This window comes from Poecilia formosa, unplaced genomic scaffold, assembly GCF_000485575.1.
Source record: "Poecilia formosa unplaced genomic scaffold, Poecilia_formosa-5.1.2 Scaffold71, whole genome shotgun sequence".
NCBI lineage: Eukaryota > Metazoa > Chordata > Actinopteri > Cyprinodontiformes > Poeciliidae > Poecilia > Poecilia formosa.
Genome location: NW_006800010.1, coordinates 1540060 through 1567920, shown reverse-complemented (window position 1 = coordinate 1567920; position 27861 = coordinate 1540060). Strand labels below are relative to the sequence as shown.

Sequence of the window (27861 nt, the reverse complement as noted above, 5' to 3'; positions counted from 1 at the left end):
AACCACAATGTCAATATTTGGGAGGAGACACCAAAAAGCCCAGATCTCAATCCTGGTGAAAATGTGGGAACAAATGAGAAATTGGCTAAAAATCCAGCAAACTACTAGGATGAGCAACTCAAAACCCAGCACATTTTTTCCAGGTTTTACTGTTTTAGATGCAGTTTTACCAAGAAATCTGGGTAAACTTGAAGTGGAAGAAAGTGAAAAAAAAAATCATTCTGGTAGGTAAAAAGTAAAAATGATTTTGGTATGCCTAATTGGCTTAAAATTGGAAAAGCTTTCCTTCCATATATTAACAAAAAATTATGCATTTTTTTTTGTAAAATGATTTGAAATGGGTCTATAATACTCTCTGAAAATTAGCTGCAAGTGTAAAAATGATATTTTCTTAGTTTTAGGTCACATTATGCCAATTAAATAAGCCAACTTTTTTACCCCCATGTCTTTTCTTGTCTGACAGCTTGAAACCGTTTTTCAATCAGCAAACGTTTCCCCCTTTTGTGTGTCATTCTGGGAGTCAAAATTGAGTCTGCCATTGGCTTTTGCAGCCAAATTCTAACCCCCAAATTCCTCTGGGCTGACAAACGTCAACAAAGACCCTGAGAGAGACCAAAGAGAGGTGAGCAGTGAACTTGAACTGAAGCCTTATTGTATTGGCTCATTATAGGGTCCTGTGGCGAGGAAGAGGCTATTTTGTTGCGCCACAAGGCCAATATCTAAAAAGGCAGGGCAATGAAGAGGATCACCCACAAGACTTTTAATTTGAGAAGGTATTAAGGGACTTCCCTGTAAAAAAAATAAAAATAAAATCAGTCTATGAATATTAATAGACTGGTTGGACTGAACACATTTTTTTCTTTCAAATATTAAGATACAGTTATTCCACACAGATAGATACTGTGGAATGGAACCGATCAATAAAAAAAAATATTGTTTCCAATTTCAAAACAATAACAAAGGCAACAAAGGTCAGGAGTTGTTTCATTTTTGTGGCATAAGAAATGTTTTCCACTAGCTAATACTTTAAATTTTGCAGGTGCAATTCATATTGCACATCCTAAAACATCTGTTTTCAGAGCTGTAAAAGATATTTCTATGCCCCCTGGATTTTCTTTCCCAGGAATTTTGATTTTACTTCCAAATAGATTTGAAAAGGAGGAGCTGTCACTCTCTATTATGGTAACCTCAATGATTCCGTGCTCTGTCCAAATCCAGTGGTTTTCCATAACAATGCAAATTAAAGGGCACAAAGCTGAAGGAGACAAGACTTGCTATTTCCCATCCGAAGGACAGAGGTTTCTTTACAACAAACTTGTCTGTACGCCTTGTGTAGACTTTGACAGAATTTATATGCCGACTTGGAAGTTGTTTTGTGCGACACAAAAGTTTTTGATGTAAATTCTTGAGGATCAGCAGCTGTCCTGAGAAAAAGTGGTACTAGCGCTGAGGAATGGGACCGGAATGTCCCTGCAAGAGATTAATTTTGTGAATGAAACCTTTTGGGGAGCTGCTTATCTAAATGGGTAGAAGTTAAAGGTTACCCCACTAGCATAAATGGAAAATTTGAACTCTGTGAACTTTGCCAGAAAGTATTGGTAAACCTACCTATCAATATAATTTCTTATCTTATCTTATCTTATCTTATCTTATCTTATCTTATCTTGTCTTGTCTTGTCTTGTCTTGTCTTGTCTTGTCTTGTCTTGTCTTGTCTTATCTGTGACATGGAAGGAAATGTTTAAAAATAAAAATCTGAAAGATGCGATGTGCACACTACTGCCTTCAGAGTCACTCATTTGTTAAAAGTATAAACCATCTGTTCTGTGAATGTCTCAGAACTTTGTTTGAGAACATCAGAGATCAAACAGCATCAGGAAGACAAAAAAATAAATAAAAATAAAACAAAAGAAAACAAACAAACTAAAAAAAAGACAGCATACATATCAGAGAAAAGGTTGTGGAGACGTTGACTGGGTTGTAAAACTATATCCCAAACTTTGAGCGTCTCCTGGACAAGGGCACAAAACCAAACCAAGACAGAAACAAAGAACGAATCCATAGTTTCTGAAAAACATGGATACTTGTTGAGAAGCAGGACCAGTTTACTTGTAGATGAACATAGAGAGATGCACATCAGAAGGAATTTAGAAGGCCTTTGATGTGCCCAAAATATATGTTTCAACCCTGTAAAACCATTACATTACCGCTCATTCTAATATGCAGAGTTTACTCCTAATTTAGCCTCAGAAAAACTCTGCACAGTTCTTGAAAGGTGTTGTTGCCACATTAGAATCACAGACTTCAAACTAATTTGTTACTAGTTACTTTTTTGTGACGGACCCATATAAAGTAGTTTATACTTGTGAGCTGGAAGGTAAATGATTCAAAATTTTCAATTGTTTTTTACAAATGGAAATGCAAAAAAAAGTGGGATGAGCATCATTCATCCTAAAAATGGAAAAAGTACAAACTTTAAACATACCACAACAAGGACCATGGTAACAGAGATCCACAATTTAGATGGGGAAACCTGTCAGAACAATTATGATTTAGGCTCTCCATAAATCTGGCTTTTCTGGAAGATTGCTTAGAAGAAAACCACTGTAGAATGCCATAAGAGTCAGTGTTTGCCGCAAGCCAAGCCACACCAAACATGTTGAAGAAGGTGCTCTGGCTTGATAAGACATTACCTGAAATTCTTGATTGAACTACAAGCAAAATACTGTTTTGCAGAAAAGATTAATATATATATATATATTTTTTTTTTTAAATGGAGAAACTGTTCTTGTCCTTCTCCTATGTTATATTGGTGTTGGTCTATCATGTAAATGCCAATTCGCTTTTAAAAATTCAAGGGTTGTGAAAACTTTCGTAAGGCGCTTTGTCTGTCATTCTAGTGTAAGGAAATTAAATCTATAAAGATGGCTTTGTTAATTAAACATGATATCATTTCTCTGTAACACATTCAGTCATGCACCCGCTTCCCTTTTCCCAGAGTGAATAAGCTGCAGTCAGTGACCCAGATCTATGTGCAATGAACTGCTTGACTCAGACTGTTGTTTTATTCAGCGCACTCACTGTCAACAGACGGGCGAGGAGGAGGATGAGGGGCGGGACGTCACGCTGATATCCCATTCTGATTGGCTCCCCATCTCATAACCCTTATCGCTATTGGCCGCGCGGGGTGTCCTTTCGGGGAAGATCTGTCATCGCCGCCGTTTCCCGCGCCATTCGCGTGCACGCGCGTGAGAGGGGACCAGGCACGCAACCGTTAGGAGACTGTCTGGAGTCTGTCTCAAATTGATAAATTTGGAAATGGAGTTTTACGGGTCTCTGTGCGTCTACAAGGAAGCCGCCTGCTGGGAAATTTGGATCTTTGCGCTCCTCAGACGTCGCTTCGCCTTGAGTCGCCACGCATTGACGAAATGTTTATTTTTCTTCTTTAGAAAACAAAACAAAAAACCCAAAGTTTTTTTCCCCCTCTTCTGCAGTTCATCAGCAGGCAGACAGCTCCTTGTGCCCAGGTAGGTTAAGGCAAACCCTGGAGTGCAAGCAGCCTAACAGAGCGGGTGCTGCAGCATTACAGCAGTGCTTTTCGTATTTTTTTAGCGCTTTTTCTCCAACATCTTCCTCTGCTTACATACGCAACAGAGTGGGAGAAGAGATAGTCCCATTCATTTGTGCTGTTAAAAAAATAATTCGCACCGCATTCGTGTTCGTATTATTTTGTGCAACTCATGCCAGACAATAGCGGTGTTGTTGTGGGGACTTGACCTCATTCACACACTACTTCAGGAAGATGCGCAGGTGACGCACCTTTGCTGACGCGAGGCTTTTTGATTAACTCCACGCGCGCTCGAGCTCTGTGTTTACTCAGCAGTCACCTGAGGGGCACAACCTGGCTTCAGTGCGTTTACTTTAACCCTTTCAGCCACAGCACCAAGCACTGGGGATTTCGTCTTTTTCCCCGAAAAAGCTGTATTCTATTTATCCTAGCAACATGCACCTAAATTGTTACATCATGATGAATTATGAACTCTATGAAATGCTTCCCTTTATTGTGTCTGTTTATGCTCTGCAGGGAGTTGTTCCTCACCCATGGAGTTCAAGATGAGTGCATCATGCACGAGGCAGCCTATAACAGCACATAAAGGTTTGTTTTGGGATAAATTTTAGGGATATATATTTTTCTCCCATAGATAGATAGATAGATAGATATTATGAAATAATTAAGTTATGTATTATTGTTTAATTGGATCTAAGTTATTAAATTCCACCTTACTGCCCTTGAAAGGCATCAGTGCCAATGAAACTGAATCCAACTGGTAAAATTTATCACTAGCATGGGGAATGTGAATTAATTGTTATGATTGCAATTCAATATGTTGAGCAGCTCTAATACATTGCTGCTTAGAAATTTGGCCTAAACTACACAAGGCCTTTAACGCTTAAATAATAAATGCACCATATTTTGGACCCTGTATCAAAACTTTTAGTCTTCCTTACTATATTTATTGTTTATCTCCCAAAAACTTCCCTATAAGTTCTCTCATTCATCCTAAGATTTTAGCGTCAAAGTACAATAATCCATAAAACATGGATTTTATATAGGACTAAGTTAGATAAGATTAAACACTCAAAGTCCACAATGAAAACCAAAACTAATAATTGGAGCATTAAGTAAAAAAAAAAAAAAAATTGCAAATAATTGCAAAGTTGTGAGTTTGCTGAAACCTGGAAAGCATGTAACCTCACCTAGTTTAAACGATGCGCTTGATGGTCTTCATTATTTACCATAAATATGTAAATTTTTAAAAATACTTTTTAAATAATTTAATTAGATAGATAATCAGAAATCATTGATTTTTGGAAAAATCGCAACTAATCTGTGTGAGATGCTGCTAGCCTACTTCATCTGAGATGAGCTTAGACTCGTCTAGACACTTTTTTCCGGTCGCTGCAGTTGTCTGCAGACTGTGCAGTCATATGACTCAGTCAGACAGGCAGTTCCTCCCTCCTCGTCTCAGCTCTGTTTTGGCAAGATGGCTGCTGAGGCTCTAATGCTGCATTCGTGACGTGTACAATCAAAGATAGGATTAAAAAATAGAAACATGAGACTAATGGTGAATCAGCAAGTCTAGATTGCACTGGATTGCAATGCATTGGTATAAAGAGCACACGGACGCCATGCTGCGTTTTTGAACCGATATTTCTGACTGAAATATTTTTTGGTCTGCGAGTTAGAGGCTTCTTTCTCTTCTTCTCAGCAGGTTGCATGCATTGATCAACTGAACTCTGTACAGTTTTATTATTTTCATCTGGCTCTCGGTCACATTTTCTTTCACATGCTCATCGAGTGCTACAGATCTGAGACGCTTGGTAGCCATTTTGTCTGCTATGTGCATGCGAGAGGCTGGCAGGACATCAAACTATTAAGAAAAACACTAAACAAACACTCTCCATGTTGTCCTCTTGACTGTGGATGTTTAAAAAAAACGTGTCTAAATATCGGAGTGTCACACAGAGCCAGTTTAAAATTAAATCTGAATGTTTATTATTTTAACGACTTGCAATTAATAGCTCTGCCTATGATTATACGTGTGTGAGGATGAACAATTTAATGTTGCCAATAAGTGCTAATTTTATAATTCAAACATTCTTTTGATTACTTAGCCCATGTTTTTAAGACCTATAGCTAAAGGTTATTGAAAGATATCCAGACCTACTAGAGTCCACTATCTAGCGGGACAGAATTAATTTCACTGTATTTGTGTGTATTTTGTTGAATTTTTAACAAATTTGCCACTTACAAAATTCTGTTATTAGAAGGTATGTGATTAAGGACAAAGTTTTTTTTATTTACAGTAGTAATTTACGGTATTTTTTTTAAGAAGAGGAATACAACAGTAGGTTTCGTCGAAGTAAATATAAACCTTGATGCTCTGTAAAAAAATATATTATACAATAAATTATGTTCTTTATAGCTTGTATCATCTTTAATACAAAAAAAAGCCTGTCCTGAAAGTTGAAAGTTTTTTTTTTTCCTTTACACCTTTCTTTTCTGAGGGAGTAATGCAAGTAGCTGAAATTAACTTTGGCTTAAAAAAAGTGCTCCGAGCATTCGTCTGACATTACAAGTTACATCCACTCACTGAGTCTGTGATGTTTATCTGTTTGTCATATCATTGACCAGTCTGGACAGATCTCTTCATTATCATCTACTTAGTGCATACTCATCTGCCGTCAGAGGAGCTCCTTTAATCTCTTGTGGTCCTGGTTGCTTTAATGGTTTCTGAGTGCTTGCTGATTGTGTTGTTTACTGAGGCATGAAGCCGCCTTTGAAAACATGCAGAAGTTTTTACAGGTCCCGAGTTTCTCTGAGAAAAGTAGAAAGTGGAGGTATTTTCAGACTCCTCTATTAATTCTTGTGTTTTCAGCAATAAATTGGCAAACGTGGATTATTAAACATTTTTCGTGGGAATAAATTATGCACAAAAGATAGTTTTGGCAGAACGTATAATGTATACTTTTATAACTAAACCTATAACTGCGTTATAAGTAAGTAAAAATTTCTCTGATAAATGCGGCTGCTGTTTAGATGATAAATTATAGAAATGCATTTCTTCAACATAAATTATTTTCCATACATTTCCTATGTTATGTGTTCCAGAAAGAAGCATTGGCAACCTTTTTTTTTTTACAATTTAAACGCTAAAAATTAAATCAAACTTAATTTATCATTACGAAAACAAGCAGCTGACCTTAAATAGAAATTAGTTTTTCTATTTTTCAGACTGACAATATATATAGTTTAGGTTGTTTTAAACTATTCAGCGCTACAATGACAGCGAAAAATATTTTATTTGTAAATATTTGTTTTTGTGCTTACAGCCAAGTGTTCCACACAGTCTCACACTTGTTTGCTAGCAGTTCATTCTCACAGCTGATCCATGTTTTTGCTTTTCTTGCAGCTGCTTTCTTGGCTTTCTTGTCAGCTGACACTGACAGTTATGATTTCCTGTCAACAAATGGTAAGATCATGCGTTGACCTTTTCATTAAAGCACATTTGGGTAAATTTAAAATGGAGTAAAGCAATTCTAGGAAGGCTTTACGGCGCTACAGCTATTGAATATGATTGCCTGAGGGAAATATCACTCGGCGGCACACAACGGTGTTTGCAGAGGTCGAGCTCTGGAACTGCAATGCCGCTTCTGTACACTGCACAGCTGAAAATTTGACTAATCAGCACCGTCGCCATCGCTCACTTCTCAACTGTGATTGGTTTTTATCAAGGGTGATTTTTTTGATCTCTTCATGACATAATCATGGATATGAAACTCGTAGCTTTCACTTGAGGCTCGGTTGAAAAACGCTGATGCCGAAAGCACTCCGAAGCATCCTCCCTTGTTTTCTATTGGCTTGCTGTCTCCACCCACAGTGAGGTCATGAGGTCCAACATCGTGACGATGTCTGGTGAAAAACAGGCTTTCATCTTGGCTCTAATGCTTCCTGAGGTTTAATGAAAGGATTTTTCTGGGTCTATTTCTGAGCACGAGCAGAGTTAAATCCAAGCACGTTTCAAAGCACGGCCCTCTGGAAAAGCATCCGCAGCAACAGTCGCTGCCTGGTGAAATGGTGGCGTGTTTATCTCAGCAGTTCTTGCTGCATGATGACGCAGTCTTCTCTGACGCCGTCGTGGGACATTTCAAATGAATACCTTGTGTGTACTTCAGAATGTCTTTTGGCAGTCTGGCAAAGTTTGGGTCCACTTGCTTGGGCCCACAACTGCGCAACTGAGACCCTGGGTTGGTCTTAGCCTTTATCTCAAAGCCATCAGCTTCCATTTTACTTTGTGGCAGTTGAGATAAACTGTACTCAAGCTTTTAGAGAGAAGAATCTGAACTCGCAGCCTAAGCCCTTGAAGAAAATCCTACAATTTTTATGCACCACGCAAACTTTTCATCAGAAGATATTTCAAAAACAATTATGCGCGAACGGATGCATTAATAGAAATGTGGTTAATAGTTTATAAGTTTTATTTTTATTGACAGCAGCACAAATAATTATGTTTATTTTACGTTGTTATAATTAAAACCTTTGTGAATTTTCTGAATTTTAAACATGATCTTATATAAGCTATGCAACATTTGATACAATGAATTAAAATACGTAGAAATGAAAGTTTCAAACATTTCGAAGCAGTATTTAAATCTTATTATATATCGCAATTACATGTTGTTATGAAATGAAATCGATTGCTAATATATGCCATGCATCTTTTTATTTACTAATTACATTACATAAAACGTACAAGTCATATGTAAATTAATTAAATTAAGTGTTTTTAAAGGAGCCCTTTAAATCTAAAAAAAAATACTTTGATTGTGAATTTTCTTTTATTTTGAGTTTTCTAAACCAGTATAAAACACTCCTTCCTTAACTGTAGCTAAGTTTTGATTTACAGTTTTAAAAAAAACTTAAATTAAAAAAAATATTTACATGATAAATAAAATAGATTTTAACAGTGCAGCAAGTCATGTGTCAGAAATGTACAAAGAAATATTGTATCATTTCATCGTTCAGTATCCCAGTATAAAATTTTAAGATATATTGCCATATTTATTAACGGTTCATATCTTTTTTTTTTTTGCTTGCAGATTTATGCGCTCATATTTATGCATTTATTTTCATTTTAAATCTAATTACTTAATTCCCAAAATATTTGATTCATATTAAATGTTTTTTATTTTTTAAATTCAAAGAAAACACAGCGACTAAGTGATGCTATTTGTGTGTTAGGTTTCAATCGTTAAAAATTAAAGATTTGAACGATAACGAGGTTGCATTATTTTGGGAATGTACGTTGAAGTAAAAAGAGGCCTTATCAAGATTTTGTGGAAAATACAGTAGACTGTGATTTAATCTAACTTAATTGAGTGATGTGGAAGTTTAGGAGACCCTCCTTCTTGTTTTCTTCCACTGTTAAGACTTTGTATGAAAGCCAGACTGGGTTCTGATGCAACGTAGCACAACAGTGGCTGTCCATAACGTCAAGTTTAATCTCCTCTCTGCAGTCACGCAAAAAGTGAGAGAAAAAGCAAATTTTTGGGGATCATGCATATGCAGGAATTCCATGTTCCCAACTTATAGCTTAATGTCATACTAATCAGCTTTTCCCTTATTAAACATACAATTTCTTGGCTTTTGTAAGAATGGGAGATAACTCCACCACATTCATTTCAATGCATTTTTATAGTTTCAGTTTATGTTTTTTAATGTTGTATTATTGAAAACATTACGCGATTTAGGATTTAAGTTTGTTTGGAGCACAAAAATATGCAGAGAATAAAGCCCTGTTGCTCTTTAACTGATTTCTTTTCCCTTTTTTTAAACTAATATTCGTTGTTTAGCGCTTCTCGTTTTCAAACAGTTTATGTTTGAAAATATTTTTTTATCAGATGGATTTTTCTAAATACAATTTCCGCTCCTTAAAGTCATCTTGAGCTAACATCTGACTGTTGTTTGGTTAACCACAGGTTCTGTCTTTCTGCTGAAGCCGCAAAATAATTAATGAATATTAGGACCACATTAATTACAGCATGTCGCTCTTACATTGATTATAGTGCAAGCGTAATCTGCTATTTTCGAGCGTTTTGGAAAGGTAAGTGATTTTGCTGTCAACAGTCTAAATGTTGGGTGTTTGCCCCGCTGTCGTTGCACTGTTTGTGATCCTGCCACTCTTCAGATGTGCACGTGTTGCATGTCCGCTCCCTTCTGCCAAAAAACTGCAGCGGTGACAGCTTCAGCAAAATACTCCCTATTCTCATTTATCTTCAAATCTGACCTGACTTTAACAAGCAACATGCCCATCCACAAGCATTTAAACGACTCGAGGAAGGCTGGCAAAGTCAGGAAGAGCACTGTTTATTGCAATGTTTCTTCTCAGCAAGATATTCTCCCTGTCTCAGACAAACTTCTGCTAACGTTAAAAAGTCTTTATGTTTTATTGAGTTCTTGGTATTTACTAAGTCAAAAGATATAGCTGGAGTGATGTCTTTCAAATGAAGAAAGACTGTACAGTATACAATTTTCCAGCACCCTGGAGTCTAACAGAGGCCAGCTGTAGTGTTTCATGGAGAATGTATTGCTTTCAAGCACAATAACAAGCATGCTATGTATAAATAGTTTGCTTTGTCAATAAAAGATTGATTTAAAAAGTTGACAAAAAATTTGACTCGCAATTTTTTTTTTTTAATTGATGAAATGATACTATCTGTTTTGGTTGGAATTGATACACTTAATTATCAATTAAGTGTATCACTTAACTTGGATGTTTTTGCTCTCCACCACATTTTTACATCTGATGTTAAAGTATTGAAAATGATCATGACCAGATTAATGGGTTTATATAGTCAGTAGAATAAAATCAAATTTTTATTTGATTAGAAATCATAAGAATCCATCAGATTTTTAGAACAAAAAACAAGTGGTAGACATATCTTTAGGGGCTAGTTTAGTCTTCACTTAACCACTTATTCGGTGTAAATACCATAACCCGAAAGGAGTTTAAAAAAAAAAAAAAAAACTACACAGATTTCTCGTAGCAAAAAAGGGAGAGAGTTGGTCAAAATACTCTCAGCATTTTTATACTTCACTAACAGCTGTAGTAGTATTGGTCAGTACCTAAGTTTAATAGACTTTGTTTTGTTCCAGCACAACACATTAAACATTACATTTCAAACTTAAAGAGCAATTTATAGCAAAATGAAAGTGCTGTGGTTTGACTAGAGTCATACTGATGGACTAACCTTTTTGGTAAAATAACAACAACAAACATTCTGTTGTTATTGGAAAGAATGAACATTAATCAGATGCTTATAAAAAAACAGAAATCGATAAATCTTTCAACGCTACATCGTAAAAAAAGATATTTGCGGATCTCTAGGAAAGGAAGCACATTGATACTGACGTTAGGGTTCTCCTTATAGTTTTTCGAATTCTGAGGGAAATATTTGAAATGCTTTTCTAACAGGAGCATCAACTCCCTCCTGACACACACACATACACACCTCCAGTTCAGGGGATTTGCTCAAAGTTACCATCAAAGTCAGACTTGTGAGAATTGGCAGTATTGCCTGCATTTTTCTTTAATTGGGGCTTATTCCAACACACCTTGAATACCTGCTTTCACTTTAGCCATTTGACCTTTTTTTTGTGAATTAAGACAGCACGGCAGAGTTGAGCTCGTCATCCCCACGGTACATCATAGTTCAGGGGAGGCTGCGCCATGACTAATTAGTAAATCTCACTTCTCTCCAAGGTGAGAAAAGAAAATGATTTTCTTTGCAAGAAGCTTGGGGGCTTGATGAGTAAATACCCACCTGCACTAAGTTGCAGTAACCTAATAAGTCTCCCTGGACTTTGAAAGGGAATATTTCATATTTCACTGATCTCAAACAGCCAGTTTTGCGTGTCTCATATTTGACTCAGAAAGCCCTCTGAGGTGGCTCAGGCTGCACCCATCGACTGCAGGGTCTCTGCTGTCACACAATGGCATGGAAAGGTCAGGCCTAATGAAGTCGGGGGTGCGACCCCAAGCATTCAGTGACTTTGCACGGGCTCCCATCCCACCGCTGCAACCATGCCGGTTAATCCCTTTTTGATCCTAATTGATAGGCATTAACATGATCCTTATCCAGGAGCTGTGTTTTGTCTTCCGCAGTCCTTCCCTCTTGGTGTCAATGACACAAAGTGTGAAAGCGTTAAGCCAAATGTGAAATTGATATTTTTCATGTTTGTGCGCCTAAACTGTGGCTATGCCTCCAAACAGTCACACTGAAGTTCTCAGTGCTCAGCATTTTGCCCTTTGAGACTATCAGCAGGACTTAGCTTCTAACCTCTGGCATCCGACTGCGATGTGAATGGTAGCAGCCCATTTCCACATTGTTTTCCTTAGAGTCCTTTCATCTTTATCAATAGGCAATTATTGTCTTTAACTGGTAACTAATTACCCTCTTTAAAATGTTTTCTTAGACTCTTAGGTCAGAGCACATGTCACTTTGAAAGTGAGGACAAGGTGTGATTTCCAAAGTGCAGATGTTACACCAGTTCTCGCAAGCTTTAACTAGACAAATTTATTCACTAATGTTTTAATATAGCTGTTGTTCATTGAAAAAAGCTCAGTTACCAACACTTTTGAAATGTATATAACAATTTGCACATCTTTTAGTTTGGATAGATTTTTTTTAAATACGTTTTTCCACATAGAAATTATGCTTCGCTGCTAAAACACACTTTAATTAATTATTTGAGTTTGTTTACTTAAACTTTTAATTTGAATAAGAATTCATTATCAATTTCTCTAATATAAGATTAAAAATGTCTACGGTACATACTGTAGATGTCTTTACTCCAGTGAGTTGTGTACACAATGGCCAAAACTGCGAAGGTGCAAATTAGTGAAGCAGTAAAATGAACAACGCCTCTCTTTTTGTTTGACCTTAACGCTGTTGCTAAGATAATTTAAGCAGGATGTACACTTAAATTCTCTTTGCATCTTTCTCAATGAGCAGGTTTATGACATTTCTTTAGCCTTGCTTAGTCGATAAATGCATTTACATTACGACCCATATAAATGCATCAGCCATGCAGTTTTCTGCTGGATTTTGCACACGACAATTAAGAATAAAGACTGACTTAACCAACATATAATAGGTTAGTGATAGTAGAATAGAATTGGACAGAGTAGAAATACCCTTTATATATATTTAATAGCAAGTTGTCTATTATAAAGACGTTATAAAGACTTACTTCGTTTTTTGGGGGAAGTGATGGTTATAAAGTCTTACAGCTGCTCTGCATGGTAACTGTGGTAATGCTCCACTGTGTGTCTAGGGTGATGTAGTTTGTCACTGAAGGAGCTCTCCATTTCAACAACAGCTTCATGCACTCGGTGGGAGACATTGTCTAACACCTGCACTTTGGCATCCTAGTTTAACACTATTGCTAAACTAATACAAGCTGGATGCAAACTTAAATTCTTGCTCCATCTTTCACGGCCTTATGACAGTTCTAAAGTTTTACTTTGTTGATGCATGCATTCATTTATATGACGTCAAATAAACATAGAGAGCAGAACGCCTCACGTGACGAATTAGAATAATGGCTGACTGAACCAATTTCTTGGTTGATTTTTGCTGCTAATTGCTTGTAGCAAACCTTATTTTTTAGAAATATTTGTTCTTTTTGTTTATTTCGACTATCACATGCTCGTACATATGTTGTAAGACTTGAAAAATTTGTTTTCTCTCCTCGGGCTGTGTAAAAATTCTTTTTCCGCTGCACTGGATTGAGCGTTCTCGAAGTTTTCTCTCAAAATATCAACTGGGCTAAACTTTTTCTTATGTGGTGTCCAATGAGTTTTATTTAATTGTTTAGAAATGTTAATGGGGCATAGTTAATTCTGGAAAGAGAAGAATGTTGTCATTTCTGCTCTTTTTGCTGGCATGGAACTTCCCATGAGATCTGCACTCAGAGTTTTTCATAAAGTGTGAAATGTCCGTGGTTCTTGCATTAAGTTTATGGCTTATATTTAATACCAATCAAAATCTTCTTTATCACTTTAAACATTTAGTACAGTGCATCCAGAAACACAGAACACATTGTTGCATTCCTTGTGTGTTTTGGTTTATTGTGCACAAAATATTTGGTGGCAAAATATCAGAATTAGTCATTATGATGTAAAATTAAGTCTACCCATACATACCAGCAATTCACAAGCCAGTTTTGGAAAAGCTTAAGAAAAGATTACATTTTTCTCATGAAAAAATATTGAAATACTTTTACTTCTACTGAAAAATGTTGTTCTTCTTCGCAAAAAACAACCCAACTATGAAACAGGAGAGAACCTTTGGATAAACATTTATCTCCCAGCCTGCTTTACAGTCTGCTCCACTGTCAAGCCTGTGTGATTTAAATTTAGTCAAATGTAGCTGCCCAGCAAGGTCAATGTCTGCTGATGTCTGTTTGCAGCCCAAATTTCTGTGACTGTGCTGACTTGCCTGCCGTCATGAACAACAATACTCCCAATTACAGGGTTGCATCAAACACACTGCAGATAAAGAAAACCTGTCGGTTAAATAATAAGAAAAACAATAAACACAACCATGACTCATATTTTTATGGGGAGGAGATTTGCAGTACTCCGTGTTTTAAATCAACATCTTCTACTATAAGAATACAACAAACTCAACGAGACAAATTTTTAGGTTATATTTTTCTTCTTCTTTTGTGAGTTTAAGAAATTCGGCCTTGGCTCTTTCTGCATGCATGTGTAGTTTCTCTCTAGGTACTCTGGCTTCCTCCTATGGTACAAAAACATGACTTTTAGGTTGATTGGCCTCTATAAAATTGTTCTTAAATATGCAGGAGTGGTTAACTCTTTGTTGCCCTGGGATGAATTAGCATCTTCCCAGTGACTACTGGAGTTGGGCACCAGAACCCTCATGAACCTGCAAGGACAAATGTGTACAAAGAATGAATAAATGAGATTATACTGTATATTTATTTGTTTGAATTTCCCTCACAGTTAATTAAGTATCACCTAACCAAATCAAATGTTACGTATTATACCTTTTTTTCTGGTTGATGCCAAACCCTGGAACTGGAGGTCACAGTGATGAGTTAAGATCCTGATCTTAAAGAAAACACATAACTAAACCCAAGTATGATCTCAAAGTGCAGAACTGTATTAAAAGTAGACTCAGAGAAGGAAGCAATAGAAAAATGTCACCTTTTGTTTAGTGGTTTGGTGACAGAGTTTCACGTGGCTGGACTTTGTCATTTTAAAAAATGTCATTTTACGAAAGCATACCTCTGAGTTTAAAATTTGAAAAACATAACAGGAAAGGACCACAGATATTGTTGTGAAGTTTTAAATGGGACATAGATAGGAACATGCCTGTGTTAGCTGTAAAGCTGAGGCATAGCAGACTGTTTCCAGCACCAACCCCAAAGCAGCATTTTAATGGGCCCCCATCTAGGTGTCAGCTTGTCTCAAAATGCACACCTTACCTCCTTCAAAAAAATAACTTTAGACAAGAGTCCAGTTTCTATTGGATTCCATTCTTCTTGGTGTTTTTGTTTAGCTGCCATGTTCTTTGCAGTTACTGTTCTTGATTAAATACAACTTAATATGAGAATACATTATTCTATCTTGCCTCCTGGTCAGATTTCAGACTAACTTTGTTGTCCTTGTATTTTCATGGCCAGTATGCTTATTGCCCATTTGGAAAACCAATCTGAACTGGAGCTTTAACTTCCTGGCTGATGTCTTTAGATGTTCCTTCATTATCTCCCATTGTTCTTACTGATATAATGATGGTCATTATGGCCAGACAGTTCCACTTTAGTTCCATCAGACCACAGGATGTGTCTTCAAAAATGAAGGTCTTTGTGTCTGTGTGTATTTGCGAACTACAGTCTGGGTTTTTTATTTGTCCCTTGGAATAATGGCTTCCTCAATGCTCAGTGGCTTTCAGGCAGTGTCAGCATAGGCCAAGTTCCACTGTGGATAATGGCCAGCTTTCACTGTAAACTGTGGACTGCAACATGTTATGCATTGAGTTAGTGTTTTAGGAAAGCTCCATTTAACACAACTAGAACACAGCAATGGCTTTTTTCCAACGTCCTGTTAAATCGCTTTTTGAAGCAAAAATGAATCCCCAGTGATGCAGGAGAAGTGGCTTTGTTGTCCATCACTGTTGTTTGAGAATCCTGCTTTACAGGCAGAAATGCATGAATACAGTTTCCAACCACAACCTTTGTAAAACATATTGCGATTAATATTGTGATTTTTTTTTAACATATTAAGGTCTATGTAATTAATCAAAATTAACACATTATAGTCAAGGCTCTAATCTTATTGCACAATATATGTAAAATTTTGGTATCAACTGCATGATGTAGGGAGCAATTCTTTTCAAGATCTGTCTGAAGATGCAACATAGAATATAAAAAAAAATGTGTTCTGTATTTTTTTTTTTTCAAAGGTGCTCATCTTACACATTTATGTTTCTATGGAAATTTATTTCTATGTGGGACAACGTCTTTACCTGAATGAAATTACTTTCATTTCTTCAAATAGTTCTGCTGAGACTAACGTTCCATTTCTGAAATCGCTAATACTTGTACACTGTAAAAGATAATGGGTGTTAAAGTTTATATTCAAATAGAACAAAGTTTCTTTTCTTTGCTTTGTTGTTTAAAGCAAATTTAGTTAACAAAAGAAAACAGTAGTGGATGTAGCATTTTCTGGACAGCCGTACGTGATTTTTGTGAGTAAACTCAAATCTGTACAATTAAGAAGCACTCCTCACCACTGTGCTTAGCAGTGTGCAACAAACCACTCTGAGCTGTAAAACGCCAGGTGTCATGTTGGTTCTTGTTGGTTTCACACAGCGATTCCAATTCCTCCCTGGAATACGTTTTGCATGTCTCCAAAGGATTGAGAGCTATTTCCAGTTTGTTTGCTACACTGACTAATGAGTTCTCCATAAGTCCTGATGACATAATTTGAAGATCGCCAAGGAAAAATATCTAATTATGTAGTTCAGACATTACATACTGGGACTGCGCTCATGTACTTCACTCGACTGGCACCACCTGCCCTCTTTAGATGTCGCACTCACTTCCACACTGTTGAGATGCTGAGCTGGTATCTGTGCAACCCCCACCACACATATGTGCAATGACTCCTTGGTGAGTTGGACTTTAGATACCTATTGTTCACTAGATTAGCTTTAACTAAAGAAATAAAATGATTAAAAGCTGAATAGGAAAGATTGAAAGATTGACTGAATAATGACGCATTGACAGTAAAAAGTGGGGAAACTCTTCAGTGAGATGACAACAAAGGAAGAAATATGTGGAAGGGATCTTTGTTTTGAAGATTTTATTCTGCTGTGTGATTAACTTGGAGGTATTCGTCTTTATTCTGATCTGCAGGAGGAGCTTTTGTGCTTCTCGTAACTCTTTTTTGTGCAAATTTAAAATGTGTGGGTTTTTTTGGGGACATTTTTAGAAGGGTGTGGGACTATACCCCAGATAGTACTGTATGCCAGTGCTTGGGTTTGCTTCATTTTTGGCTGGAACTGCACCAAATATGTTTACACTGCCACTTTGTTTTATTCAAGCAGAAGAGAAACATGCAAAACAGTTCATGAATTTCAAAACAGGACAGTCACCTGAGTACGTAGAGAACTATGTTTTACTTTTAAATGGTGCAAAGGCATAGAAAGCTCAATGGAATTTGGTTTGCTCATATTGCATATTATTTTATTTTACTTTGGAAACAGTATTTATTACCTGTTGTTTTCTTCAAAACAGAAGAAAATCAACCATCATTCTCACTGATGCTAAAATAAAATAGCACAATGAGATGTTGAAATAGCATGTTACATATTAATGTCAAAATGTTACCTTGGTTGTTAGTTAGATATCAATTAAAACAATAATTGCTCAGAATAAAATCAGAATGTCATATTTTGACATTCTGCTCATTATAGAGTAACAGAACCAACTTACAGCTGTTTAACAAACATGCAACTGTAACTCGACAGCAGTCTTACCTTAATATGAGTGATAACTGGTACTCCTTTAGTTTTCTTGGGATTTTCTGTCGTATTATTAATATTTCCAAACAACTGAATTTGTCTTTCTTTCAACATAGGGAAAACATTTTGTAGCTCTCTTTCAGTCAGCTGACTATCAGTGCACAGTCAGGTAGGAAACTGGCAATGCTAGGCATTGGCTACTTGATGATCCATACAGTTTCTCTGATGCTTTTCATTAAAAGTCATTAAAAGGATTTAAAACGCTAAGAAAAGTACAACAGAAACTCTAACTCTTTTAAATCCTTAATATAATTTTTTTCCCCCTGATAACTGTCCATGTCTACCCTTGATGAAAGTGAATCAAACAATGTAAAATGGCATAATCATTTAAACTGGTGGCACCTCTAACTATTTCTATAAAATAAGATAATTATGTATACTGTACCATTCTACTTTGGTCATAGGCAGTATAGAATAACTTTCAATAAGTAATCTATGACTTCCTCTTTCTCCGAAGGATAGAGAATGTGACATGTTTTCATTTTCTCAACCAATTTTTAAGGGTTAAGTCAGTTAACATATTTGCATAAAACCCAATAATATTTTATAATATTTTGCTGCAGTAGCATTATTTCATACTTAAAAAAATAGAAAATCCAACCTTTAGTTTGAGTACATTTATTAATTTACTCAAAAGATTCTGCATGAAAAGACATTTTTCTACCAAAATAACAGGTGTGAAAACAAACTATTCACAAAGTAAATGCATCAGAAGTATTTTTCTTTGATTATACTTTTTTTTTTTTTTTTAAATTGAACTTTTAATTAGTCATGTGTGAGACCCTGTTTCTTGAGGGTATACACATTCATTTTAATTAGCCACTTTTCAAAATGGGAAAGATTTGAGAACATAGCACTCATGCAGGGTGGATGTGTGTTAATGTATTAAGTCAAGATATATGAAAAAAAGTATTCACTTATGCTTACGCTATCTACAACATATCAGAGCAATAATGAAACAGGTTAAAACATCTAGAGCTATTTTGAACAAGATGGGAAAAGTTCATCCTACCACGAAGCACTTTGAAAAGGATAGTGATGGAAGTTAAAAAAAATCTCCAAAGCTTACATATACCAATTTAATTCCCTTTTTTTATGAAACTGCTGATGCGATAAAAGATGTATTTTTTAAAAGGTTTTTTGTGCACCTTCACAAAGTGTGCTAATAAATATGGAAGGTGCTGCAGACATAAATATGTTTTGACCCTTGCTAGTCAGTCATTCTATGCACATCTTTGCTGTATTGAACTTTTGTCTTGCTGATTTTGGCAGTAATTGCAACGCAAATCACTAAACCACCCAAAATGTGAAATATGTTTCATTTTTTACAAGAGTACGATGGTAAGCAAAAATGTACTGTATCAAAACTCTTGTGTCGTGCAATGGCATGTCCGAGTTATGCTTATAGGGAAGAAAATGTAGCTTTTTAGTTTTTTTGGACTACTTTATGTCATGAAATAGAAGCCTTGCAGGTTACCCTCTTTCGTTTTTCTTTTTGCATATCGTTAGGCTAGAAAACTGCTTCCTCTGTAAACAGATGAACACATCAGGATGCTGCCGCAGTTACAGCAGGGAAGGGAGAAGCTTGTCATGTGTTCATGCAGGTCTTTTAAGACACTGACACTAATTTCCGTTGCACCCAGGGTATAGCTGTCAAGAAAGCTCAAAGTCAGTTGATTTCATTGATTTTTTATTTTCAGACTACCTTGCAGAAATATGCTGTGTGACCATTTTGGACTGTGTGTTGATAATACAGATTTTCTTAAAGAGCATCCAATTTTTACTGGCTTTTTTTGAGCAATTTACAGATTTTAAATTACATTTTTTAATTGAGAAATTGTTGTGAGAGAGACTTGGTGACCCTAAGGCACCACTCTTTGCCATAATTCTCCAACAGTGACCTTTTAGGGTTTTTTTTTCTTTACCTTTACCTCTCTCATCATATTACCTTAAAACACCATGCGTTAAAAAAAATACTTGTTACTCATCTTATAGCCATTGTTAGAGGCACCAAAACAAAGGGGGAGACCATTGATTTTTGTTGAAAATTATTATTTCATAACAAGTGATTTTTTTATCCCACGGTTTAAATGCACTCAAATTAAAGGTTGGATTATTCTAAATATTTCAGTGTAAAATCATACCTCTGCAATAAAATATACATTTATTTCAAGGCTTTTTATACATCTTTACTGTGGATATCAATAAAAGTGGAGGGTGCTTTAATTCTTAAATTTGAGTTTTTAGGTAAAAGTAAGACAACTTAAAAAAGATGTTACCATATGTATTAAAAATGTAGAGATTCAAATTTTTCATTCTGTTTTGAAGCGTCAATAAAAATAACATTGTCAAAGTTTTGTCTGTTTTCACTGTAGATATTCTGGGAGTTTCTTATCTACAAAAGCATGCAAGTGTCTTAATAATTTACGCGTTTTGTTCCTGCAAAGTGAATTTCTCTAATTCTTCCTCTCCTTTTAAAATCTAAAACCTTAAGTATGTGGATTCTTAAAAAAAAGAGTTTGGTGATAAGTTATGACAGTAATCTTGCTGGGTGCATGTCTAAATATGACTAAAATATACGATTAAATTTTAAGTTTTGCAAATCTTTTGGAATCCAATAAATTATTGTTTTTAGAACAGCACAATTAAAAAACAAATCACTTGCAGTTATCTGAAACAAGTTTCCTCACCAGTGCTGCACATCCTCCTTACCCCCCCCCTCCCCAACAAAACCATTCAAGAACAAGGGCAGCATCACCTCTGCCACTAATGAGGTTGTTTATTCTCCAAATTTTCTTCTGAGCTCAAACTGAGAGAAAAAAACAGGCCATGCACAGCAGAGCACATAATCAAGCATTAGCTAAATAAAGCTTCAGAAATCCCAGGTTATATATTTGTGTGACAATATAACTCAGGGTATCATACCTGCAGTGACTGCATGTTGAACATGAACACCTTTTTAAGGAGGTTAGTGAAGTGAGCAGAGCACATTATTACACTCTCAACAAAGATGTGCAGGATTTTAAATTGGACATAATCTTCAAAAGAGGGCAGTGGGGAGTCATCAGGTTGTCGGTTTCAAAGATGAATAATTTTTTAAACTCCTGTTGAAAAATGTAGGGTGCTTCAGAATGATCTCATATTAGAGCAGCAAAAATGAAACCTAAATAAGTCTCTAAAAGTATACATGGAGACATTTTCTTTTATCTGAAGATACATTTTTATGCCAATTTGTATTAAAATTCTGACTTTTTTTGCCGAACACTTGCGCTTTATGGAGTTTTGATGCTGACATCGTCTGCTCCATAGGTCAAATAGCACCTATTTGACCTATTTAACCTGATTTAAACATTAGGGTTTAAATCAGGTTAAAGGTGTTGCAACTAAAGGCAGATTTATAAATCGCAAACTGACGGCCATAGCAAGCGTAATTAATGTTGCAAATCATTCGACAGTCAATTAGTCGAAACTCTGAACTTTTCAAGATCTACTACATCTTAAATCATGCCGATTTGTTTGATTTCACTTTGTAATTCTTTTTTCCAAATTTTTATATGTCATTGTTTTTTAACACTGTTTTCATCTAACATCTACTAGTATTGGTCAAGTTAGAAAGATACAACATCAGTTTTTCAAATCATTGATAAGGCTCACCACCCAGGGTGCCCTGTGGTCAGGGGACAACCAAACATAGAATCAAATTTCTATTAATTTTATTAAATATTTTAGTGCTTTTGTACACTGTCTTATTCAGTAAATTAGGATATCATTTTAAAGTTTTTTTTTTTTTAGCAACTCAGTTCACTAAGTGAAACCATCATATAGATTCGTTACACATACTGATATTTTTAAGCCTTTATTTCTGGTAACTATGTTCATAACTAAGATTAGAATATTACATCAGACCAATAAAAAAACATTTTTAATACAGAATGGTTATTTTTAAAATTACTTTTAAGCTGACAAATGAGTCTCATTGGAAGGTTCTAATTTACTGAATATAATTGTATATTACGGTGTTTTTCCAGACATTTAGGAATATCCTAAGATATACCATGTTCTTTTTTTCTATAGCATTTTAACATTTAGATTTGGTTTGTTCAACATTTTATGCTAGAAATTTACTAAATAATAAAGCTTATTTTGTGACACTTTCTAATATGGACGTAATAGCCAGAGGTGCCAAACTGCAGAGGGTGTAACAAATTATTTATATACTTTTTTTTATTGACTTGTTTCAAACATTTCAAAACATCTTATATTTGGGGTAATTCAATATATTTTACTCTTTATTGCTTAATTTTTGACCTGACTGTAAGAAAATACTCTGTGCTGAGACTGCAAGAGAAAACTCTGACACACTTTGGCTGGTTAATAATGTTAACGTTGGTATTTGTGCAGAAATTTTCCTTTAATCTAAATGGCCCTTTAACTTATAGATGCCAGTTTGACTTTAGTTTAAAATCTAAAAGTATTTAGTTGGCTAAGTGTATTATTACACATTGCGCAGAGATTCTTTAAAATAAAACTTTGATATTTTCAAACTTTTTTATTTTTAGAAAACAGAAAGAAAAAATTCCAATTCTTTATTTTAATGGAAAGCACAATATTTCGACAATTTAAACCCTTTTTTACACTCATTACAAATTATTTGCGAAAATGTTGTTTTAATTTTCTAAAACTTTTGTTGATAAAATATAATCTCATCCAAATTTGTGAAAGAGGGTTTTTACCCAGGGTGCCATTTGTGTAAAAACCAACACTGGTACCATGGCTCACTGTAAGCTGGTGGAGACTCTCTATACTTTTGTGGCAGTGGTGTTTGTGTGTGTCGGTGGCACATCGCTCTGTTTACAGACCTACTTATCGGAGCCCACGTATGCTGCTTTATTTGCTGATGTAGATTGGGTTCCAATCTCCGCTTAAACATGAAGCTTTACTGTATGTTTGCTTAACTGTCCGGCCATCCCATCTATTCAAACAGCGTTTCTTTCAGTTAAAGCTGTGTGCTTGCTGGGCTCTTTTTTTTCCCCCTTTCCTTTTTCTTTTCTTTCCTGGGACCTTTTCTGTTATTTTGGGGACCAGATGGCGAGGAGCATGGAAGAGCCTCTTTGTCTGGGAGCCCCTGTGTGAAAAAAGGTTGTCCTCCCTAATGTAATCAGCAGCACCGGAAGGGTCCATTTTGGGCCGTGAAAGGAGACAATTGGGCCTGGACACATCTAGATTACAGAAACGCAGGGTTCATCTCCCGACCCTGCCTTCTTTTGACCAAGGTCCTGGTGAGGAGGATCCTCATCTTTGATCAATGGAGGGTGGAGGTGCTGATGCGACCCCATGCGGGCCAAAGGCCACCCCCTCCCCTACACAATGCCCTGTTTACCCTGTACTTGGCTGCCACTGACACCTCCTTCCGGAAAGAGCCAGGAATGGAAAGGGAGGGGGGGTGCTGGCACTCCTGGGGAAAGGGAGGGGGCACCATGACCTGTCTAGACACCGTTGTTTCTAGTTGCTGTGGTGTTGCCAAGGGGATATAGTGAACTTTGACCTCAAACATAGTTGGTTAGGAGATGCTGTGGTCAGTCAAGGAAGGCAGTTTTTTTCTTCTTTATAATTTTCAGAGTTGGAGGTGGGGAAGTGAGGCTGCGTGTGGATGCAACCCACATTAAACACATGCTGCTTAGAAAGGCCACAGGCATGAATTTACTGCCTTATATATTTTAAACCAAACATAGAATTGCACTGTGATTTGTAAACCATTTTATTGGACACAACCTGGATGCACTTGTGGAGTTATTTTTTTTTTCTATATTTGCAGTAAGTAGCCACTAAATCTCTTGTTGTTGAACAATGAAGTAAAAAGGATAGTTGCTATGGAGACTTGTTGACTATATGGTATCATTCTTTGTTGGCAGTTCTTTAATAGAGAGCTTCTTTGCTGTCCTATTTACTGTGGTGACAAGATAAACTTTGGTCCGTTCTTTGGCTTGTGTGCCACAGCTCCAACTGTTTTAAACATTTGCATTATTGAGGACTGTTCTCATGGGCAAATTTAGGCCACTAGCCTTTATTTTAGCATATGTATTTCATTTAATGCCATGCTTTCCTGTCTTTCCCACTTTGAAGAGGTATTTTTAATAAAACAATCATGACTGTATGTTTAATTTTACCCTCTGAATAACTGTACTCGGCATAAAGTTTGAACCTTTTAGGTTTTAAATTTTGCTACTGCAAGAAAAAAAAAAGATTTTATCAAAGAATATTTATTGTTTTATCCATTTTAAATGGTGGCTAAGAGAAATTTGTCTCAGTGCCGCATCATGTTTATATAGGGAAACAGGAAGTCAAAAATTACTAAGTCAAAGGTCCTCAACTCTATAGGCAACGTAAAATAGTAAATTACAATTTTTTTAAAGTGTACATTATAAATTAGTAATTGTTCAGTTACATTTGTTTTAGAATAGTTAGGTTTGTCATCATTGTGATATGAGTGATATAGTTAAAATAGTTACAGTTCTTTATTGGTATGTTCTCTTGTCTTTCCAATTCTGCAAACTTGGAATTAACAGTTTGCAGAATTGGATGGCCACATCCATTCTAGGATGTGGCCATCCTAGAATGGAAAATCATAAATTATGGAAATGATTTAATTTAATTTATTTTAAATGAATAGTAAGGACTGACACCAATTTTTGGCAGCGAAGATTTTAAAAAAACATGCAATACTTGAATAAACGTTCTCTTGTCTTCCCAATTTTGAAGAGTCATGTTAAAAACAACTGTTTTTAATCATGTTTTTTTTTTGAAAGTTGAAGTTTGACTTTCTAATGTCATGATCACCTTAATTTGTGCACAAGATGTGAAATTAGGTTAAGTAACCTTGATTGATTTTTTTTAAACAATGTAAAATTACAGTGGTAAAAATATGTTTTTTCGTAAGAAAATATATTTGCACTGATTTAAATTCTGTCTTACTGATGCAGGATCTCAGTTGTTTCCGTGCATAGTTGTTTTTTTTATCTAGATGATTCAAAATTACTCAAAAGCAAATGTCGCGAAATTAGGAAAGCGTAATGAATACATTTTATTTCTGATAGAAATCTCACGCCCTGTCCTCAGTGAAACGTCTCATGCAACGTCTGTCCTACACAGTACCTGGGTTCGAATGTAAATTATAGTATAGAGTCTATTCAGAACTTGATTGATGAAGCCTCTGCACAGGAGCTGCACTGGTGATTCCACCATCATGGCTGCTGCCATCACCAGCCACGCCCTCTCGCCTGCCATTCAGGAGTGAGTTAAAATGGCAGCATGCAGCAAAATGAGTGAGAGGGTAACAGCAAAAAAAGAAGGGAGACGCCCACTCAGTGAGCAACCACGATCGGCTGAGCCGCAGCTCGCCTCGTCTCGTATGCCAACTCAACAACGTTCTCAACAACGAGAACAATGTTTTTGGCTAAATTGCGTCCATCTGGGTCCAGAGTTACGTCCAACGGCGTAGCATCTAAATTTATGAAAAAGCTAAGGTCTTTATTACATGACTTTATTGAATTTTACGATGCATTTAAATCTTCAGATGCAGATCTAATACACCCCAAAGCCCCAGACTTGTAATAAATCTTTAGAATTGAGACACCAGCAGATTTTTACTGTGCACCGGCTGCAACGTGGGGTTGTGTTGAGTTCTTCTGCACCAAATTTTTGCTTTCTTATAGGTGCAGACGCTGATCTAAATTATTGAAACAAATGTTATTTATTTTTCAAATGCACATATTCATTGTAATATGTGGGAAAATTGTCTGTGACCTTCATTTTTTTTATTGCAGTATGGATTGTGATGCATCAGTACACTTTTATACATGTCCGTTACTAAATTTTACTGTAATCCAGGCTCCACAAAGATGTTATTGTTGAGGTTTAATGTAGTAGGGTTGCACACTTCCAGCAGTTTTTGCTCCTTACAAAATACCAAAAACTAACTGTATGTTGTTCATTAAGCTAACGCAAAAGTAAAAAAACAGGAAATTTACTCCATTAGTTCCAAAAATGTGTTAATCCAATACTAATATCTTCATTTCAGTGTTCAGTCTCACTACGCAATAACGCTACTGCTATTTGTCCAACGTGTTGGCAAGATTGTTTTTATTTTTTAATGATTCATTGCATATTGTTTCTGTATCGTAAATGGTAGCTCCTTATCACATTTTTTTTTTACTATGTATCATTTTAAAATTGAAAGTATTTAAATTATGTATGCAATGTATATGTGCTTGACATCTTAGTTTAGGCATCTGAAATTATTTTCAATTCCACATTAATTTTAATCACTAAAAAAAGAACAAAGTGCAAAGATCACAGATTGGCGAAGCCCTTTGCTCCTAGGCTAACATCTCTATGGATGTGATTATTTTGTCATCTCACTAATTAAAGGCTATCTTCTGCAGCAACCTGACGCTGTTTCACTAAGCTCAACACTGAACATTTTTACACCCAGTCTGTGCGAAAAGCTTAAATTAAGAAATATACCCTGTCATTTTAAAGCTTTGTAGCATTGGCTGCCACCTCTTAACAACTGTATTGCTAGACTTCCTATATTCAAGCATCAGTGTGCAGAATTTAAAGGTAAATGTCTATATTTCATTATTTTTAGCTCTTCCCCACTCTCGCTGAATGACACTTTATTATTAGCTCTCGGTGTGTGAATGTTGTTTTTTTCCCCCTCTCCACAGTGCAGAGAGAGCTGTGTTGGTGGACTAGGAGGAAGATGTCACACTAAGGATGGGGTTTTTTGGCGATGATGTTGGTGCTGTTGATGCAGCATCGAGCTCTCACTTTGTGCCTCTGTCAGCTATGATCCGTAACCATAAAGTGAGTGACAGGCCATTCTCCGGGGGGAAAGCAGAGGTCTGAGGTGAGTCAGATGTATCCTTGACCCTGTCTAGCTGTGTGTCAGCAAGCAACATGAACTCAGTAAAAAGCAGGCCTGAACTGGCATGACTGTACATTGTAGCTACATCTTTATTTAGTATGTGTAAGGAGAATGTAATATAAGAAGCAACCAATCTGCTCAAGAGATCTACTTTCTACTGCCTAGACTCCCTTGACTTATGAAACTGTAATGCACCTCATAACTTAATACACTGATGTTTTTCATAGCTTAATTTGTACCTGTGTCCCTTGTGACAACTATGTTTTACAAACCTACCTGAGCTAATTTTTTGTAACCAGTAATAGCATTTTCTTTCATGCATTAAATACAGAACACGACACTCAAACCTAGCTTTGGAATAATGCTTGGTTAATTCAAAGTAGAAGTTTTAGGTCAAAAGCTTTAGGATTTCACGTAGTTTTGAGCGTAATATATGTTGAAGTTTATGTTTTGAGGTGTGTAGTCACTCTAAACTAATATTCAGGGTTGCACACCAAAAAGACAAAATGTTGATAATTGTTTAATTACTGGTAAATATAGGCTGGTTACCAGTATCAAGGTATACCACGTTGCTAAGAGTTACAGTTTCAATGTTCCAAAAACATTTTGGGCATGCACACATAGCTGGTGCAGTTTACAGTCCTTTTAATGACATGTCAGAGAAAGTTTTCTTTGGCATAATATTGCAGTTCCCCTCAAACTTGTGTCACTGCACACTGCCATTCAGCTGGCTTAAAGAATGCTACTGCACCTTTTCAGCTTTTACATGAAAGCAAAATTTGACGGTTTTGAAATATTTCCAGCCACAACAAAAACAGGAAATATAATGAGGTAGCATTTGGCAAGTGTCTGTCAAGTCTGCAAGCAGCTGACTGCAGACGTAACCTGCGCTGATAGCCCCACTAATTATTAAGATAATATTAGAACTGTAAAAGTTTCATTAAAAATTTTAATCTAAAAATTTCTAGTAAACTCTTGTACGGGTTTATTTAATATTTCCACTTTGGTTATTGTATCGCAATAAAAATTATATTGAATTATTATTAATCAGCACGGTATAATATTTCAGCTGTAGAATTAATGTCAAATTTTCAGTTTTAAAAAGAGTAATTAAATAATAAAATATTTTTTTGTTTTAAATTTAAGTATAAATACCAAGAAACATTTATCCATGTTATCATGTTATTTCAAAAACATACCAATTTCTGGCTAAGCACCAGGAATCAACAGCATTTAATATGTATCCAAATTTACCTATAAA

The 27861-nt window shown here is 35.9% G+C and overlaps 1 long non-coding RNA gene across 1 annotated transcript in view; it reads left to right on the top strand.

Moving 5' to 3' along the window:
- The first annotated feature begins 3214 nt into the window (after nucleotides 1-3214).
- LOC103140454 (uncharacterized) overlaps nucleotides 3215-27861 on the top strand; it is a 31871-nt gene continuing 7224 nt past the window's right edge. Inside the window, exons 1-4 of the long non-coding RNA XR_476507.2 lie at nucleotides 3215-3525; nucleotides 4083-4154; nucleotides 6973-7032; nucleotides 26401-26582. This is a non-coding gene — a long non-coding RNA (uncharacterized LOC103140454). The remainder of the gene's footprint in view (nucleotides 3526-4082; nucleotides 4155-6972; nucleotides 7033-26400; nucleotides 26583-27861) is intronic.